Source organism: Rhineura floridana, chromosome 21 (assembly GCF_030035675.1).
Source record: "Rhineura floridana isolate rRhiFlo1 chromosome 21, rRhiFlo1.hap2, whole genome shotgun sequence".
Taxonomy (NCBI): Eukaryota; Metazoa; Chordata; class Lepidosauria; order Squamata; family Rhineuridae; genus Rhineura; species Rhineura floridana.
The window spans coordinates 2,049,246-2,068,445 of record NC_084500.1 but is presented as its reverse complement, the minus strand read 5'-3'; the positions used below and the strand labels follow the sequence as shown (position 1 = coordinate 2,068,445).

Below are 19,200 nucleotides of genomic sequence, written 5' to 3'. Positions count from 1 at the left end.
GGGAACGCTGGTGGGAAGCTTTACCCCACAGGGGAAGGCGCCGAAGAAGCAGGCATTGGTAAGGAAGGTCTGGAGGCCAAGAAACGTCCAGTGGTGGGCTAAGGAAAGGCCAAGAGTGGCTGCAAGGGAATATTTCCGGGGGGGGGGGATAAAGTATACAACAGATGGGATCAGTGATGATCTGAGCACCCAGGCTTGTAATCGTAAAGTGGTCACCAGGTGGTCTCTGAAGTAAGAAGGCCTCCTGGGAGTCTGATTATCCCTGGATCTGACCACAGAGGCAGGTCCTGGCGCACAGCAGTAGCCTCCCAGCAGCTGCGTAACTGCCACTTGCCGGGAAGGAGTGGGCCCAGGTGGTGGCAAGGTGGGACTGCATAGGCACGCCCGCAGAGGTGATCTGGTGCTTGCACCTGTGCTCTTGTAGAGCCCTGACCTCCCGCTGCCTCATCCCAGCCCGTAAATGGCAGTGACACTGCTGCCTGGAGGCTTTTGCTGAGGGTTCGTCCTGTGAGTGACCCACTCCTGTTTCTCACCCCTCAGTGAGAGATAAGAAGGGCTGTGGCTCAGTGACAGACCACCTGCTTTGCATGCCGAAGGTTCAAGGTTCAATCCCTGGCGTCTCCAGGTAGGGCTGGGAAGAGACTCCCTGTCTGAAACCCTGAAGAGCTGCTACCGGTCAGTGTAGACAATACTGAGACCAATGGTCTGACTTGGTACAAGGCAGTTTTCTACATCTCTAGGAACATAGGGAAATCAAAGTGCTAAGTTAAGCTAACACAACCAAATTCTATTACTTACACACACACACACAGAGAGAGAGAGAGAGAGAGAGAGAGAGTTGGGGGAGTGGTATCTGGGCAGCTTCTGTTGCACACTAAGATCGCTTCAAAGCTCCCAATCAATCCCAGATGTTTAATCTTTGATGGTACAGCCGCCATCACCTACCTCAGTCCTACCCTCTTGGGAACAGAGAATTAAAAGATGACAGACAGCCTTGACAGATGGAATTCCCACTGGCACCTCCAAGAGCAGACCCTTTCCCCATAGCACCTGCCAGCCAGCCAGCCAGCCAACCCTCTCCATTACACCCCACAGGAATCATCTTAGCTTGCTAACTCCCATACAATCTGCATCAGATTATCCAGTTGCAGGCATTAACGCCTTGAACGCATCCCTTCCTTCTCTTCCCTCCACAAAATATTTCCTGCCACAACACTCCCAAGTGTTGACATTGCAGGGTAGAGCGTTGCCCTCACAGATGCGCCTGAGCTGCATCTCCCATCATCCCTGACCACTGGCCAAGCTGTCTGGGGCTGACGGGAGCCTGTCTGTGTTAGAATTGCTTGATATGGTTTTTTTAATAATGTTTTAACCCTTTTTTAAAGCTTTTTTTTTTAAAAAAATGTTTTTAACGTTGTTTTGTTTTAATGTATTTTAAGATCTGTTTTTATGATGTTTTAAAGTGTTTTTAGAGCTTCTAAGAGAGAGCCGAGAGCCTTCATTGGATGTTTAATTTCCACTATGCATGCCAACTGTGGAGTGCAGGGGATTATTAGCATTAGAACGGCAAAACGTAACAGGTTAGGAGGCAGAGCCGGATCTGCTGCTGTATACATTACGATGGCTTGATCATCTACAGGCAGTCTCCTCTGTGACTTTTCTACTTGAGCATCGAGAGAAGCTGGTGGCAGCAACTACCGCTAACTTTCTAACGGCTGTCATTCAGATAAAGGACCACAACAAGCTGTAAGAGGCATTACTTTTAGTTAATTTTTCTAATTGTATCTGCTTAATTGTGTTTGTGCTTTGTGAACTAACTGCAGATTTGAGGAACTGCAAGGCAGATTTTGGCACAGCACTAGTTTCAAGACTCAGTTTCCCATCACTCGTCCACCTTCCCTCATCCCTCTGAAGGTATTTTGCTAATAAATAATAATGATAATACTTTTATTATTATGACTATTACTGCTAGTCACTCGTCAATACGTTCTCTGGGCAGCTCACAAAGCAGGCGACAACATCATGCAGTATTAAAAAAAAATACAAAATGGAATGATTAAAACCACAGGAAATCAATAACACTAACAACATAAATCTTCCCTTCTAGCGGAGACAGAACAATAATTTGCGGCTCAGCGTAAAATTGCAGCTTTAAGGCTGCATACCTATACCCACTTAACCTGGAAGTGAATCCATTGATCACAACGGGACCTATTTCTCAACAGACATGAGCAGGACTGTTTGGTGAAAGAGTGAGATGATCAGGTTTATACAGAATGGTTTATAGAAGGTTTATATAAAAGGAAGCTGCCTTATCATCGGTCCATCTAGTCTACACTGACTGTCAGACACTCTAGAGCAGCTACCAGCCCGTGTGGACAGGACTGAGCTGGATGGACCCAACGGTTTGACTCAGTCTAAGGCAGCTTCCGGTTCCCGTGACAGAAGCTGATTCCAGCAACATCTGGAAGGTGCCAGTTTAAGAAAGGCTCACTTGGTATATCACAGCATTCACTCCAAAAGTGACTCCATCCAACAAGCGATTGTGTAGCATTGGCTTCAAGAGGTCCATTGTCACCTCAGGTCACCTAAAGTCCTCAGAGGGTCAGAATTGACCCTTTGATTCCACCCTTCATCAGTACAAAGTTTGCAGGCTATCAGGTGGGTCTTTTCCCCAAAAAAATTCCCCTTGACTTAAGAGCATTAAGTGTCTGGGGAGATTTCCGTGATACAAACTTTCCTGGCTATAAATTCTCAGGGCCATGAAGGAGAAATTGAGCTGGCACCAGCAAGGCAACCCTGGCTGATGGATGACCTCAATTTCTTTTTTCCTCCAAAGTAAATGCGCTTGATGGATCTGTCCCGGGTCCTGCCAAGACACTTTGCCGTGATAAGTATTGTTTTCTCTGCACTGCCATGCTGGTTGCTCACAGACAACCTTCAAGTGATGCTTTTATCAGCTTGTCAGCATCACAGCCGCACATCTGTCGCTTTTTTCGTCCCTCTCTCGAGGTCCTCCCAAAATATAAAACCCAGCAATCTCAAAACAGCCTGTTGTTTTCCCTAAAAAACACACAAAACCCTCTGAAAAATACACGGAGACAGGCACTGTCTCCATTAGAACAGCCTTCTAACACCTCATCTCTGAATGCCTTGAATTCCTATCCATCATTTCTCCTATCAGCCAAAAATTGGAACGGGGGGGGGGAAATCAGCCTACTTTGCCAACAAGGACATTGTGGACAACTTCAGAAACAGAACTGTAAAAGCCACCTCCCCACCGACACTTCGAGAAGCCTGTCGGGATGTGTGAAACAATTTCACTGGCATTTTCTTTGGGGGATTTAAAAATAAGATTGCTTTCCTTTCTTATACAGTGTTTTATTGTACCATTCATTTATAATTTGAATGAAATTTATAATTTATGAAATTTATAATACAATAAAAGACAAAATATGAGCAACAGAAGATGCCAAAACAAAGTTATTTCGAGAAATCATACCCCATCTAGCACAGTGCATTAAAATTGCTACAACAGGCAGACAGATCATGAAGCGGTCGGCCAAGACCCTCGGGAATTTTCAGGTAGCCTGTGGAGAGAAAGTGTTAGGGAACCACAAGCACAATTACAAAGGGCTTTTTTTTTTAAAAAAGCCACCATAGACATGACCCACCACAGCCATGTGAACCTCCAAAGCTGCCCAGAAGAGAATGCAACCCCCATGATGAAAGTGCCCCCCAACAAACCTGCCATACACCAAGAGATCCCCTTTTTTCCCATTCCCTGCTTGATCCTCCCCTCTCAGATGATAATGGGGTTTCCCTGCCGAGTTACCTAGGACCACGGTGAAGGCCGCTTCCCAGAGAGACTGGCATGGGTGACGGTGCCATCAATTCACCAAGGCTTTCCCTTCGATACCTGCCGCATCAAATCCAGACAGTGGCATGATGAGAGCGCACGCCTCATCAGATGCCGGCCTGCACTTGATTCACACTAATTGTGCCATGCGGGAAGGAAGGCTCCTTTGATCTGTCCTGAAACTACTGCCAAGCAATTTCATTTTCTACGCCTGTTATGAGTGAGGAGGGTGAAGGGAGGCTTCCCCCTGTCTCTCTACCCCACAGCACTTGTCATGTTGTAAACCTCATTCACAGCTCTTGCTCGCTCACCCCCACCCATGGTGCCCTAGTAACTGGCTTTTCAGAGGAATGCTGTAGGAAGCGGGATCCTGGATTAGATGGGCCTTGAGTCTGAGACAGAAGAGACCTATCGTGAAGTGACATGATAGAAGCGCAGAAAATTAAGAAATGGCATGGAGAAAGTGGATAGAGAGAAGTTTTTCCTCCCTCTCTCATAACACCAGAGCTCGTGGACATCCCGAGAAGCTGATTGTTGGATGATTCAGGACAAACAAAAGGAAGTACGACTTCATGCAGAGCATAGTTAAATTATGGAATCTGCTCTCACAGGAGCACCGTTAACTCTTTTTTGAGCTACTACTTAAAAAAAACTCTTTCAACAAGCCTTTTAAGTGGAGACCTTATCCCAGTCTGCATTTGTACTGGGATTGTTTTTAAAGATTTTTTTTAAAAAAGATGTTTTTAAGACTTTTTTCTTCCAACTTTGGAAGAATAATAAACCCCCAACTTTGACAACATGGCTGAAAAAGATCTGGGAAACAGTATTAATAGCTTTTTAAAAGAAATGACATATAACAGGAATGAGGTATACCATAACTATCAAAATGAGTTCATAGCGAGATGGGCCTTGTTTATACCACCCTGGGCTCCTACTGGGAGTAAGGGAGGGATATAAACCTAAGAAATAAATAATAAAATATGCAGTTTAAAAACAATAAAGTAATGAATTAGCTCCATTTAATTCATTTACGCCAATATCATATATTTTTTATTTCCTATATTTAAAAACACAGTTGTGCTTATGAGATTCTTTTTGTCTTTTTATCTCTCCTCTTCCAGTTCCCCCCATTTTTGTCCTATAGGCAAAACCTGTCTGTTATTTTGGGAGTACATCTATGTCAGTTCAAAGTAATATTTCAACAATTCTGGAATTTCTTTTTCTTAGTGTTTTATCGCTTGTTTACCACCCTGGGCTCCTTCTGGGAGGAAGAGTGAGATATTAATTTAATAACTAATAACATTGGCCCTGTCTCCCTCCCCTCCCCACTTCTCCACCACCACCCCGACAAATGCAGCCTCTCCCCCATCCTGGGCTGCCACATGCAAGGAAAGAGTCCCAGACGCCTGGCTCTAAATCAGTCGGGAAGCAGCTGTCCCCAGGTGATGGATAATAAAGTCACTCCCTCCCTACGCAGGCAGTGGCTTTCTCTCCCAGCAGCCCCTTCCTGATGAATTTATTGGGGATTTTCATCATCATGTCAGCTCCAGTAATTGCTTTACAGACAACTTTTATAACTTCTTCCAAGTGGGACCAGCTGTTGCCTGGGAGGAAAGGAGTGCGGGCGAGGCAACTGCCCTTCAGGAACCTCTAGAAGTTGGAAGGCTTCGGGGTAGGGACGCATTGGGACCCCAGTCACCAAGCCAGGCCTACAGTTCACAGCTTCGTCAGGACAGAAGGAGAGCTCTGACGGATCAGGCCAGTGGCCCACCTAGTCCAGCGTCCTGTTCTCACAGTGGCCAGCCAGATGCCCCAGTGGGAATCCCGCAACCGGGACCTGAGCACAGGAGCAGCTCTCCCTTCCTGCGGTTTCTAGCAACTGGTATTCAGAGGCAATACTGTCTCCAACAGTGGAGGAAGAGCAGAGCCATCAGCCTTAGTGGCCTCTGCTGGACTGCTCTTCCATGCATTTGTCTAATCCTCTTTTAAAGTCATCCAAATTGGGGGCCACGGAGTGAGTTCCACAGTTTAACTACATGCTGCGCTTCCTTGAGCTGCCAAATGAATGAACCAAGCTGAGCTTCCATCTAGAGAGAAACCATGAAGCCACATGAGCAGCCCTTCCACCCAGCGATGTCCCCTCTCACTGGCAGCAGATCTCCACTGACATCAGAACCGCCCGTCTCTGCTGCTCACTGCTCTCTCCAGGCCACGCCCCCTCTGCTAAGGCCACACCCATCAATGGCCCTGCTCCACACCTTCCTTAAGTGCTCTCTGTCCTTGCACAGGGATAAATGCTTTTTGCTTGCCCAGATGGAGAGTTGTGTGTGTGGAAGGGTCTTGAAACCTCTTGGGTGTCTAGAATGTAGGCTACTGTACCGAGGCAAGCATTGCATCTCTTGCTGGCTCCACCCACCACTGCCATGTGGCTCCCAAAAGCTGGCCCACAAGGGAATGCCACCCTTGGACTGGAAAACCTTCCCCACGCCTGCTATCAACCGTGGCCATCATGGAGATTCATTCATAGTTCTTCCCCAGGAACATTGATCCTTTGGCCTTGTGATTTTCGACTCAGATGATGCACCCTTGAATGTTGCAACTCAGTGAAGCCAGGAGCCCTGAGCTACCTTTTTTTTTTTAAGTAGTAGCTGAAAAAAGGGTTAACAGCGCTCCTGCCTCTTGGTCAACATCCCTGAAGATTTACACACACACATATCACGCTTTTACACCAGCCTCTGGCCTGGCCCAGCTGCTCCAGGGAACAAGATTCCATCTCACTGTGCTGCAGTAAATGATTTAATTCCTCGAGTGGAGGAAGCCACTGAAGTGGAATTGAGGGATGGTGTTGCCTCGCTAACAGATATTAAGTGCACCCTTGTCTACCCCTTGAGTGAAGCAATGTTCTATGAAATCAAAGAATCGCTACATCGAAATGTTAACAATCTCTTGTGGCAAAAAGTAAAAAAGGAAAAGGAAACCGTTCTCTTCACCCAATCGCGGGCGCTTCATCTTGTCAAAAAATAAAATAAAATACGTCTCGTGTCTCATAGGCTTCCCTCGTCTCTCATACAGAAGTAATTGCTTCCCTTCTCTGTCTTTTTTTGGTTCATAATCAAGGAATAACTTTGCATTTTTCATGTCCAGGGACGGCGACGTTTTCTTTGCCAGGTTCCAGAATCCCAGAGACAACTTCATCACCTCTCCATTATCTGGCATTGGGGGGGAAGGGAGTCAAAGCCCAAATCCATGGGCAAAATCTGCCTTTCCACCCTTGTCCCAGTCTGCTCTTTGCAGAACCTCCTCGTGTCATGACCCTGGGAGAACAAGGGTGACCAGAACACCAAGCCGAAGGCTACGGCGTCACCAGCTAAGGAGTCAGGCCAGTTTCTCAACCCTGAGCCTGAGGTTGGCAATCAGGCAACCAATGAATCTGAGGCTGACAGGCAGGAGCCCACAAAAGCAGATCCCAGGGCAACAGGGCCTGTGGAACCAGAGCCAGGACCCTCATGGATACTTTCTCTGGGCCTACAGCAGAGGTCTCAACCTGTGGTCCATGGGCCCTGAGAGGGTCCGTGGATGGGCTTCATGGGGTCTGTGCACTGGATGCAAAAAAAAATCAGTTTCCAATGTAATAATATGAATTGTGTTTGTTAGTTTATGGAGGTCCATCCCTTTCATCAGATTTTCAACAGGGACCATGACCCAAAAAAGGTGAAGAACCACTGGCCTAAGGAGATCCTACGACGCTGAATGTTGGAAGATTCAGGACAGATTACAAGGAAGGTCTTCTTCACACAGCCCATAGTTGGAATTTGCTACCAAAACTTGGATGGTTTTAAAACAGGATGAGACAAATTCATGGAGGATAAGGCTATTGATAGTCGCTAGCCATAATGGCTGTGTTCTGCATCCATAGTCAGAGGCAGGATGCTTCCAAATACCAGTTGCTGGAAACTGCAGGAGGGGAGAGTGCTCTTGCGCTCAGGTCCTGCTTGCGGGCTTCCCATTGGGGCATCTGGCTGGCCACTGAGAGAACAGGAGGCTGGACTAGGTGGGCCATTGGCCTGATCCAGCAGGGCTCTTCTTAAGTTCTTAACTGAGTGCACCCAGCCTCCCACACAACCTTGCCAGTCAAACAGTGCAGAGAGCACACTGAGCAAAAGGCCATGTAGTGCAGGAGCCATGCCCATCTTCAGACCAGAAGGTTGGCCCTTGAAGAGACTCCAGCACTCCTCTAGTCTTGGAAAGGTGGCCTGAAGGCATAGGCTCAACGGGCCTCACTTTGCCTGCCAGGAGCTGTCCATGGTGCTGAATGTCCAACACAGGCCATTCAGTAGCTCCTTTCCATGGGACAACCCTCTTGCTGCCCTGTGAGTGTCATCTACTGTGACTCTTTGACACTGCCTCGGAATATCAGTGGTGGGGGAGGGAGAGACACTGAAGAGACAGTGTGGCATAGTGGTTAGTTTAGCATCAGGGAGGCCCAAGTTCAGATCCCGTCAGTCAGTCAATAAAGCTCACTCCGCTTGGGCTAGGCAGTCACTCCTCTCTCTCTCTGCTACATGTCTCACTGGGTTATGAGTGCACCAGGGAGACCCCCTGACCAATGGATGAAATACATTCTGACCCTCACAGGCCATTTGGTTTGCTTGCTTGCTTGCTTGCTTGCTTGATTGATTGATTGATCGATCGATCGATTGAAAAGTGTATAGACTGATTGATCGATTGATTGAAGTATGTAGAGTGATTGATTGATTCATTCATTCATTGATCAACTGATTGATTGATTGAAAAGTGTGTAGAGTGATTGATTGATTGGTTGATTGATTGGTTGATTGAAAAGTGTGTAAAGTGATTGATTGATTGATTAATTGATTGATTGATTGATTGATTGAATGAATGAATGAATGAATGAAAAGTGTGTAGGGTGCCCTGCATTAGAAATTCACCCTGCATGTGGGGCATCTGATTTGCTGCCGTGAGGAACAATATGCTCCCACAAGAGGTAGTGATTGCCACCAAACTGGGTGGCTTTAAACGAGGATTAAGACAACTTCATGGAGGATAAGGCAATCAGTGGCTACTAGCCATGATGGGCTATGCTCTGCCTCCATGGCCGGAGGCAGGATGCTTCCCTTTGCAGGCTTCCCTTTGGGGCATCTGGTTGGCCACTGTGAGAACAGGACACCGGGCGAGATGGGCCACTGGCTTCCATCCAGCAGGGCTCTTCTGATGTTTCTATGGCTACATGGGCCTTTGGCGTGCTCTTATACTTTCCTCATCCATAGAATCACATGATTAGTAGAGTTGGAAGGGGCCTGTAAGGCCATCGAGACCAACCCCCTGCGCAGTATATGAATCCAACTTAAAGCACCCATTGCAGCCCCAGCCTGTGCAGGCTGTGACTGCAAGATGTGGTCCCTCTAAAAAAAAAGGAAATGGAAATGGACTGCCTTCAAGTCAATCCCGACTTATGGCAACCCTATGAATAGGGTTTTCATGGTAAGCTGAGAGGCAGTGACTGGCCCAAGGTCACCCAATGAGCTTTATGGCTGTGTGGGGATTCAAACCCTGGTCTCCCAGGTTGTAGTCCAACACTCTAACCACTATGCCACACTGGCTCTCAAAACCATCTAAAACATTAAAAAATATAATCCTCTAAAAGCATTTTTTTTTTAAAAAAAAGGACTGCCTTCAAGTCGATTCCAACTTATGGTGACCCTACGAATAGGGTTTTCATGGTAAGTGGTATTCAGAGGGGGTTTACCATTGCCTTCCTCTGAGGCGGAAAGGCAGTGACTGGCCCAAGGTGATGCTCCCACAAGAGGTAGTGATTGCCACCAAACTGGGTGGCTTTAAACGAGGATTAAGACAACTTCATGGAGGATAAGGCAATCAGTGGCTACTAGCCATGATGGGCTATGCTCTGCCTCCATGGCCGGAGGCAGGATGCTTCCCTTTGCAGGCTTCCCTTTGGGGCATCTGGTTGGCCACTGTGAGAACAGGACACCGGATGCAGGACACCTGGCCCAGTGAGCTTCATGGCTGCGTGGGGATTCAAACTGTAGTCTCGCAGGTCATAGTCCAACACCTTAACCACCACACCACACTGGCTCTCTGGATATGATAAGGACAGCCGTAAAAGTTGATGTATTAATGTTAAGGTTAAGACTTGTCAAAAGTAACTTTAGAACATACCTTATCTAGAAGAAATATAAGTGTCTCCATATTTCTGCTGATTATAAATTTTTAAGGAAAGTAACATAGTGAGCATGCATAAATTTCCTTTATCTATGTTAAAGCTGTAGGAAAGTTTAGAAATGAAAAGACAGTTTGCAGCACAATCCAAACCCCAAATCCACTCGAATGAGTCTTGGGCTTGGCTGGCGTCAGTAGCGGCTGCTGTCCACTGGGATTGGTGAGGCAGAAGGAAGGCAGCCCAAGAGTAGGTGAATGTCAGGCAGAGCCAGCATGGTGTAGTGGTCAGAGTGTTGGACTGCCAGGGGGCAGCTGTGAGAGAACTAGAAAAGGTCCTCAAATGCAAAAATACTGAACACCAAAGTCAGGATCATTCAGACCATGGTATTCCCGATCTCTGTGTATGGATGTAAAAGTTGGACAGTGAAAAAAGCGGATAAGAATAAAATCAACTCATTTGAAATGTGGTGCTGGAGGAGAGCTTTGCGCATATCATGGACTGCAAAAAAGACAAATAATTGGGTGTTAGAACAAATTAAACCAGAACTATCACTAGAAGCTAAAATGATGAAACTGAGGTTATCATACTCTGGACACATCATGAGAAGACATGATTCACTAGAAAAGACAATAATGCTGGGGAAAGCAGAAGTGAGTGGAAAAAGAGGAAGGCCAAACAAGAGATGGATTGATTCCATCAAGGAAGCCACAGACCTGAACTTACAAGATCTGAACAGGGCGGTTCACAACAGATGCTCTCGGAGGTCGCTGATTCATAGGGTCGCCATAAGTCAAAATCAACTTGAAGGCACATAACAACAAAATTCCAGGTTTGCCCCCATCGTCCTGCCGGCTGAGTTCTGCAAGGGCAACCCTGAAACTAAGGGGAAGCTGGCAGGCAGGGCCACCTCCTGGACTGGATGTAAGAAAGAAGGCAGGCAGCTAGGTGGGGTTGGCTGAGGGCAGACTGAGGCTGGTGAAATGCCTTGGGTCCCTCATCTTGGCTCAGCTGAGGATCTGCCAGCTCAGCCAGAGGAACTTAAACTGGAAGTATATATGTCCCAAATATCAGTATAAGTCCCAAAGGGGGGGGGACTCTCCAGGGGAGTGGCAAGATGGGGCAAGGGGAGACTTACACCTATTCCAAGCCCTGCCATGTGATCTAGGACCCAATCCTCAAAGTTCGGGCCCACACTCACCAGCCATTTCAGCCTGCAGTAGCTCCTCCCAGAGGCTCCTGAACGGAGTTTGGAAGAGGGGTAACTGACCCCAGCCTACGTTACGCCTGCTTCCTATAGTTGCTCTGCAAAACCATGAGTCTAATTTGTGCAGCAGTGACTCATTATCTTCAGAGGATAAGATTCTCAAAGACTGTATAAATATGCACCGAAGTTTGAAGATATGAGCTGCGTACCATGGGAAGCTCACTCATTGGTGCCTACTTTGGCAGCCCCTTACAAGAGCTGTTAAGGCCTGTAATAATCCCTCTCCTGTTTTGAACTATTAAAATCTTATGATCTAGACTTTGTAATGAGAAAAGTTTAAGAGCCACTGTTGCCTACCTTAGGCTGCCTGTATGTGATATTGTCTAGGTGCTGTTGGAAGAAAAATACGTTTATCGATAAAAATAGGAAATGGACTCAAAAGATTCTCCTGTACGACAAACGACTGTTGTATGAAACCTGAATTGAACCCACAACAGTTCTAGGCATACACTTTGTTGAAGTGTAGCCCAATCAGCTAAAGGGGGTCAACGGGTAGCCTAGGACTTCCTAAAGGCTAGCACGATGAATCGGCTAATGCCTGCAAAGTCTAAAGTCCCGGATAAAAGAGTACATTTGGCTTCGATCAGTGAGAAGTGCTGTTGCACCATCTCAGAAAGAGTACATGTACTCTTAAAAGAGTACGGTTGGTAACCCTAGGTGGTGGGAAGGAGGCAAGGCGTGGGGAAAGTCTCAGGGGCCAGAGGGAAAGGGCTGAAGGGCCACATTTGGCACCAGGGCCTGAGATTCCTCACTCCTAAGTTGGGGAGAGAGAATCCGTCCATTTTCATTTCTCTCTGTTTGTCATGTTGTCAATCCTAAATTTAACTCTCCACATTTTCATGTGTGTGTGTGTGTGTGTGTGTGTGTTTTAAAAAGGCCGCATGAACATCCATCATCATTTCACTGTGAATTTCTCCTAATCTACCCATTTTTGCAAAGCACTTTCGCCTCACAAAAGCATGCCTGAATGTGGATTTCATTAAAATCTGAATGTTTCGTGTGCTCTTAGACCCCAGCATTTTTTGTACACAAGACTTGGCTGGAGAACTGCATGGCACACATTTGAAGAAGGGCAAATTTTGAAGGACGGCTGTGTTTTTATTTGTGGATTGTTTCAGGAAGTGCACAGGACATAGATTCACCTTTAAATGCGAACTAAATCAAGGGGTGGTATTCAGTACTAGGCAGCTGGTAGACCACAGCGGGGAGGAGAGCCTGGCTGGGAGTCCAGAGTCGATGAGTTCAAATCCTCGCTCATGTCTCCTGGGCATCAAGGGCAAGTTAAAGATCATCCCCCGCAGTGAGTGGCTCAGGGGTTACGTGCCCTGCCACCTGTGCAGCCGTGGGCAACCTGCAGAGTCCCAAGGAGCTCAGTTGCCCCCCAGCTGGCAGTTGCAGACAAGGAAGGGGCTGGCTTGTGCACCTGTGGCAAGCTGAGCAGGCCCTCGCCAGCTGGGGAGGACTAGCCTCAGAGGGAGGCAATGGGAAACCCCCTCTGAATACCGCTTATCATGAACACCCTATTCATAGGGTAGCCAGAAGTCAGGATCGACTTGAAGGCCGTCCATCCATGACCAACAGGGGGTTGAATTCAATGGCCTTATATATGCCCCTTCCAACTCTACGATTCTATGATACCCAGAGAATACTCATTAAAGATAATGGACATAACTAAGGTTAATTAATTTCAATGGGTCTACTCTGAGCAGGATTTCAGAAGAGCCTGCTGAATCAGGCCAGTGGCCCATCTAGTCCAACACCCTGTTCTGACAGTGGCCAACCAGGTGCCCCACATGGAAAACCTGAGTGGAAGTGCACTCTCCCCTCCTGCAGTTTCCAGCAACTGCTTGTAAGCGTACTACCTCCAGCAGTGGGGGTAGAGCATAGCCATTATGGCTAGTAGCCACTGACAACCTTCTCCTCCATGCTTTTGTCTAATCCTCTTTTAGTTGAATATAACTCCAAATTTCACCCCCTTCTTTCCCTCTGATTTGTACAGATTTTTCCAGAATGCTGGCTTTCCTTCTTGTGGAATTTTACATTCCTTTCAGCGCACACACAGCTAAAGATCCTGAGCCTCTGCCTGCTGCAAGCCGAGCGAAATGCCTCCTGGCAACACGTCCATTGGGTTTTTCCTCTTGTGTTCCCACCCGCCTTTCTTTTTGCAGAGTGCTTGAAAGGAGCTCAGTTGATTAACTCAGGGCAGGCGTCCCTTTGCTAACTCAGCTGCCACTCGCGTTGGCCTCGTTCAGCCGCCACGGCATTTTCGAACAGCATCGAAAGCTCCAGAGACTCTTCATCAGGCGGCAGGTCCAGAGCTGCGTGGCAACATCTGGAAATCAGCCTGTTTATCGAGGTACCTGAGCCAGCTGTCGTAGTCAAGGCACCTTGCCTAGGGCAATTTAATCCAGCTCTCCAAATTTAGCAGGGAGAGGGGGAGGATGTTCTCAGGGAATGGGTTGGGGGCAAGGCCTATATCAAAATAAGGGGGGGCAGGAGACGGTTGCCAAGTGATAAGGAAAAGCCGATCTGATTCTGCGTACCAGGAAGCAAACAATCTGCACATTGGACATAATGACTGCATTGCTCAAAGTGTTCCACAATTATAAGAAACTGTCAAACCAAATTAAACAAAGCTATGTATAGTTGACACATCACACGAGTGGGGAACATTTGTCAGCCCGAGGTCCACATTCCCTTCAGGGCCACCTTCCAAGGGCCATGGCTGCCTGCACTGATTGACTGATCGATTATTTATATGTTCTCCTTCACCCAAGAGTTGCAAGGTGTGGCCCCCACCCTCTGGAATTCTCTTCCCCTGGGTCTTCGACATGCTCCCTCCTTGATAAGCTTTCGCCGAGCCTTAAAGACCTGGCTTTTCAGGCAGGCCTATAAGATTCAGGTGGATTCGTTTTTTTGTTGTATTAACTGAAGCTGATCTTAAATCAATTGTGATTGTTGTTGATGTATATTGTGTTTTTATGATATTGTAAGTCGCCTAGAGTGTCCGCTAACCCGGACAGATAGGCGACTGAAAAATAAAATTTATTATTTATTATTTATTTATTTCAACCTCATACCGTAAGTATATTGTCCTCCTGAGTCCCCCTGTGTGCCTCTTTTGCCTCACCATTGGTTTCCTCTCATACTTCCTTCAAGAGCCAGTGTGGTGTAGTGGTTAGAGTGTCAGACGGCGACCTGGGAGACCAGGGTTCGAATCCCCGTGTGGCCGTAAAGTTCACTGGCTGATCTTGGGCCCATCACTATCTCTCAGCCCAACCTACCTCACAGGGTTGTGGTGAGGATAAAATCAGGAGGGAGAAGACCATGTTTGTGCCCTGTCTTGAGCTCCTTGGAGGGAAAAGGTGGGATATCAATGTAATAATAAAATAAAATAAAATAAAAGATGCTGAAATGTGTCTCTAGCCGAGGTTTTGGTAATATGTGTATGTATTTACATTTCATTCAATGAATCTGTTAAAAGGTAGGTGATTAATTGACCAGTCATTCGTTAATTGTCTGGCAGCTTTCACATTCTCCTTGTTATGGTACAAAAAAGAGTTGGAAAATGTGACTGTTTCCCATAGTTTCTCATGGGTTATATTCAACTAAATCCTACTCAGAGCACCATTAAAAATAAACCTAAGTTAGTTGTGTCTATTAACTTCATTGGGTCTGCTGTTTATAGGACTAGGATTGAATACCACCCAATTTTTTAAAACAAGCTTTGCTTTAATGGTCTTTGCGACTAAGTAGAGGGCTGGACATCTGCCATGTTTTCAGGAGAAAACTACAGGAATTGCACTGGCAGATGCAGATTTAGGAATGGGGGGGATGAGAAGTGCATTCAGAGAGCCCTTTAACATCAACCAACCTAATCTGCACTTCCCAAAGCAATATGTGGATCAAAACGCAACCGTCCTTTAAAATTCGCACTCCTCTAAATTTCGCAATGCAGTTCTCTAACCAAAAATACATTTACAAAGATGCATCGAGGGAAGGTACACACCAAAACAATGGGCGTATTGGCAGAAATGGGCACAAAAATGTATTTGAATTTTCATGGGGATAGCTTCTTTTTTAAAGCAAACTGATATGGAACTGGGAGGTTACCAGCAAAATAGAAAATGGAGAAAAGAACGAAAGTGACAGATTCGTCCATCCCTAACCAGAATTCATCTCCCAGAGAACTTTGCCTTTTGTTTTTGAAAGAGCAAAGCTGAAGGAAGTGTGAAGCCACAGACATCACAAACTCAAGAGAGGCACCGCCTGAAATCCCAACTCTGAAATGACCTGAGTGCACCCCCAAGGGCAACCTGCTATTTTTAAAAGCAAAAATGCATTGCCCTGGCCTCTGCCATTTTGCTGCTGGTGCCGCTGGAAGTTGGAGGGCCTCAGCCGAGCCACCTTGGTGAAGGGACAAATGAGCTCTCCATTTCGCAATGGCTTACAGTATGGATCCTCTTTGGATCTCTGATCGCCTGGCCCTTCTCACCAGATCAGGTTCATAGCTGACGGGTCATTGCAACTCTGTCAGCAGCCGGTCACTTTAAGGATTATTTGCATGGCTTTTAATGGTGTTTTGAACTGTAACACACCGCCATGATATCTGATGATTGGCTATTGTCATACGCCTTCAAGTCGATTACGACTGATGGCGACCCTATGAATCTTTTTGATATATTCATAGGGTTTTCATGGTCAGAGGTATTCAGAGGCGGTTGACCATTCCCTTCCTCTGAGCCTACGGCACCCGGTATTCCCAGGCAGTCTCCCATTCAAGTACTAACCAGGCCTGACTCTGCTTAGCTTCAGAGATCAGAGGAGATCGGGCATGTTCAGGGTGGTATGGCCGTAGGCTATTTGATGATACAATGGTACAAAAATACTTTTGTAAATAAATACAAAAGTATTTATTTGGGCTCCTACTGGGAGGAAGGGCAGGATACACAATTATTATTATTATTATTATTATTATTATTATTATTATTATAGCCTTGATGCTCCTAAGATCATGGGGAAAGGCCATAGCTCAGGTATGGCTGGGAGAGATTCCTGCCTGAAAACTGGAGAGTTGCTGCCACTCCGTGTGGCAGTGGTCTGACTCATTTCCTATATTCCCCTATATTCCTATTGGATAAGAATGGTACCTTAAAGCAAGGATGTCGCTCTCCAATACAACATATTGAGATCCAGATAGCAGCTTCAGTTCCATCAACTAAACTCAGAGACTCTGGACTGGATGGTTCATTTTGGTACAGTGCCCAGTCAGTGTCAACAGTACTGAGCTGGATGAACCAAAGGTCTGACTCGGTGTAAGGTGGCTCCCTGTCTTCTTTCTAAAACCCTGGGAAGCCACTGCCAGCCAGTGCTGACAAAACTTGGCAATGGTCTGATTCTGTACAAGGTAATTTCCTAAGTTCCTTTATTTATAGCAAGTAACATTTTTAAAGGCCAGTGAGCCATGCCTCCTCTGCGACCTCTAAATGTGATGGCTAGAAAACCTACATTTGATTTAGGTCTACTTTTTCTGCACCTTTTCTGTCGATGGCTCCCTGGAGTGAATTGCAGGTTTATTTCATGAGGCTGACAGATCACACCCCAGAGTCCCTCCCAGCCTCCCAAAATGGAAGAAAGGAATGGCAGCCAACATGGATCTTAACTGGAGCCAGGATTGCACTTCCAACCTCTCCAAATATGACAAAATGGATTGGTGATAGGTTTGAGCATGGCGGAATGGAAGGACTTTTTCCACATGATGCATTATTAACTCAGGCGGCAGCAATTAGCTGCTGGCCTCATAAATCACAAGAATAAGCAGGAGTGTGGTAAAATATTAGGATACAGCTTCAGCTCCGCAATCTCTCCACTACCACTACTCCCTCGGTAACTATGATTTCAGCCTTGGCATGCTTTAAAATGAGAATTAAAAATGGAATTAAAAACTACATTAGCAGATAATTGGCAGGGAAGCCCATAAAAAGGATACCCAGATTAATTAATTAATAGATAGATAGATAGATAGATAGATAGATAGATAGATAGATAGATAGATAGATAGATAGATAGATAGATAGATAGATAGATAGATAGATAGATAGATAGATAGATAGATAGATAGATAGATAGATAGATAGATAGATAGATAGATAGATAGATAGATAGATAAAGACAGTTTTGAAAGCAACAAACAGAACTTCACTCAAGCTTGCTCTGGATCCCTATAAGGATTCCGTTAATCACCTAAAAATATATATGAACGTAATTGTGATTAACCAAACAGAGGTTTTTATTATATTAACAAAACGTTTCAGCTTCTGCCTTCATCAGCTGCTAACATACATATACATAGGTATACATACATATATATGTATTATATTATATATATAATACATATGTTAGCAGCTGATGAAGGTGGAAGCTGAAATGTTTTGTTAATATAATAAAAACCTCTGTTTGGTTAATCACAATTACGTTCATGTATATATATATATATAGGGACATCTGCTGTATGTTGCTCACAAGATGTGCCAATGGCCACTAACTTGGGTGGCTTTGAAAGAGGATTAGCCAAATTCATGGAGGATAAGGCTAGCAATGGCTACTAGCCACAATGGCTCTGCTCTGCTCTGCTTCCACTGTTGGAGGAAGTATTGTTGGGAATCATAAATGCCTCTGGGAAATTCTGCATATCACTTGGGAAGACAGACGGACTAATGTTAGCGTTTTAGAAGAAACAAAGACCACCAGTGTTGCAACAATGATCCTCCAACATCAACTTCGCTGGACCGGCCATGTTGTCCGAATGCCTGATCACCGTCTTCCAAAGCAGCTACTTTACTCCCAACTTAAGGATGGAAAACGGAATATCGGTGGACCGCAAAAGAGGTTTAAAAATGTTCTTAAAGCGAATCTAAAAAAATGTAACATGAGCATCAAGAACTGGGAAGCCTGGGCCCGTGAATGTCCCAAATGGAGGTCGGCTATTATCAAAGGTGTGCTATGGACTTCGAAAGAGCACGAATACAGGGAGAATGGGACAAACAAGCTAAGAGGAAGACACATCAAACAAATCCTCATTGCAACCATCTTCCATCTGGAAACCTATGTTCTCACTGTGAGAGGCTGTGTGGATCCAGAATTGGCTCCCACAGTTACTTACGGACCCACTGTTAAAGACCTTATCTTGGAAGACAATCTTACTTGGTCACGAGTGATCGCCAATGTAAAATATAATGTTGGGAATCACAAGTGGGGAGAGTGCTGTTGCACTCAGGTCCCACTCGTGGGCTTTCCATCAGCATCTGGCTGATCACTGGGAGGAGGCTGGACTAGATGGACATTTGGCCTGATCCCGCTGCAGACCTCTTTGTATGTTCTTACATATGAAATGCCAATCTGCAAACTCCACACACCCCCAAAAAATAAATTCTTAGGAGCGACAGTCTGCTGGAAATTGTCAAAAGGTGGCACCAGTCATGTTCTCTGCCCAAGATCCCCCATGAGACTCAGAGGAAGAGGAGGCATTGCCTGAACAGCCTGGATCATTCCAGGATGGAAGATGTGGCCTTGCCTGACTCCTGTCGCTCAGAGCAAAGCCCTTCGGTGCAGCCCTTGCTGCCTCAGCACCATAGGAGCCAACTGCTCCAGGATAGGGTCATGGACCTTTAAACAAACTGGCATATTCCCAGAGAGGGCCGGGCTTTTGTCCCACTGCAGTCAGAAGGTCTCAGCATGCTGTTGAGGTAACAGTTCTCCCTGAGGGACTCCTGGGCAGTATTGATCACCGGGAACTCTCCAGGGTACTGATCTGACTTGACTTTGCTTGCCCCTGTGACACCTCTGTCCTAACAGCAAGTGCCTTGGATTCAACTGGGG

General features: G+C 46.1%; 1 protein-coding gene and 1 pseudogene across 4 annotated transcripts in view; both read right to left on the bottom strand.

Moving 5' to 3' along the window:
- TMEM132E (transmembrane protein 132E) overlaps window positions 1-19,200 on the bottom strand; it is a 165,749-nt gene that overhangs the window by 50,434 nt on the left and 96,115 nt on the right. The gene's annotated exons all lie outside the window — the stretch shown is intronic.
- LOC133374529 (5S ribosomal RNA) lies at window positions 16,064-16,182 on the bottom strand (annotated as a pseudogene).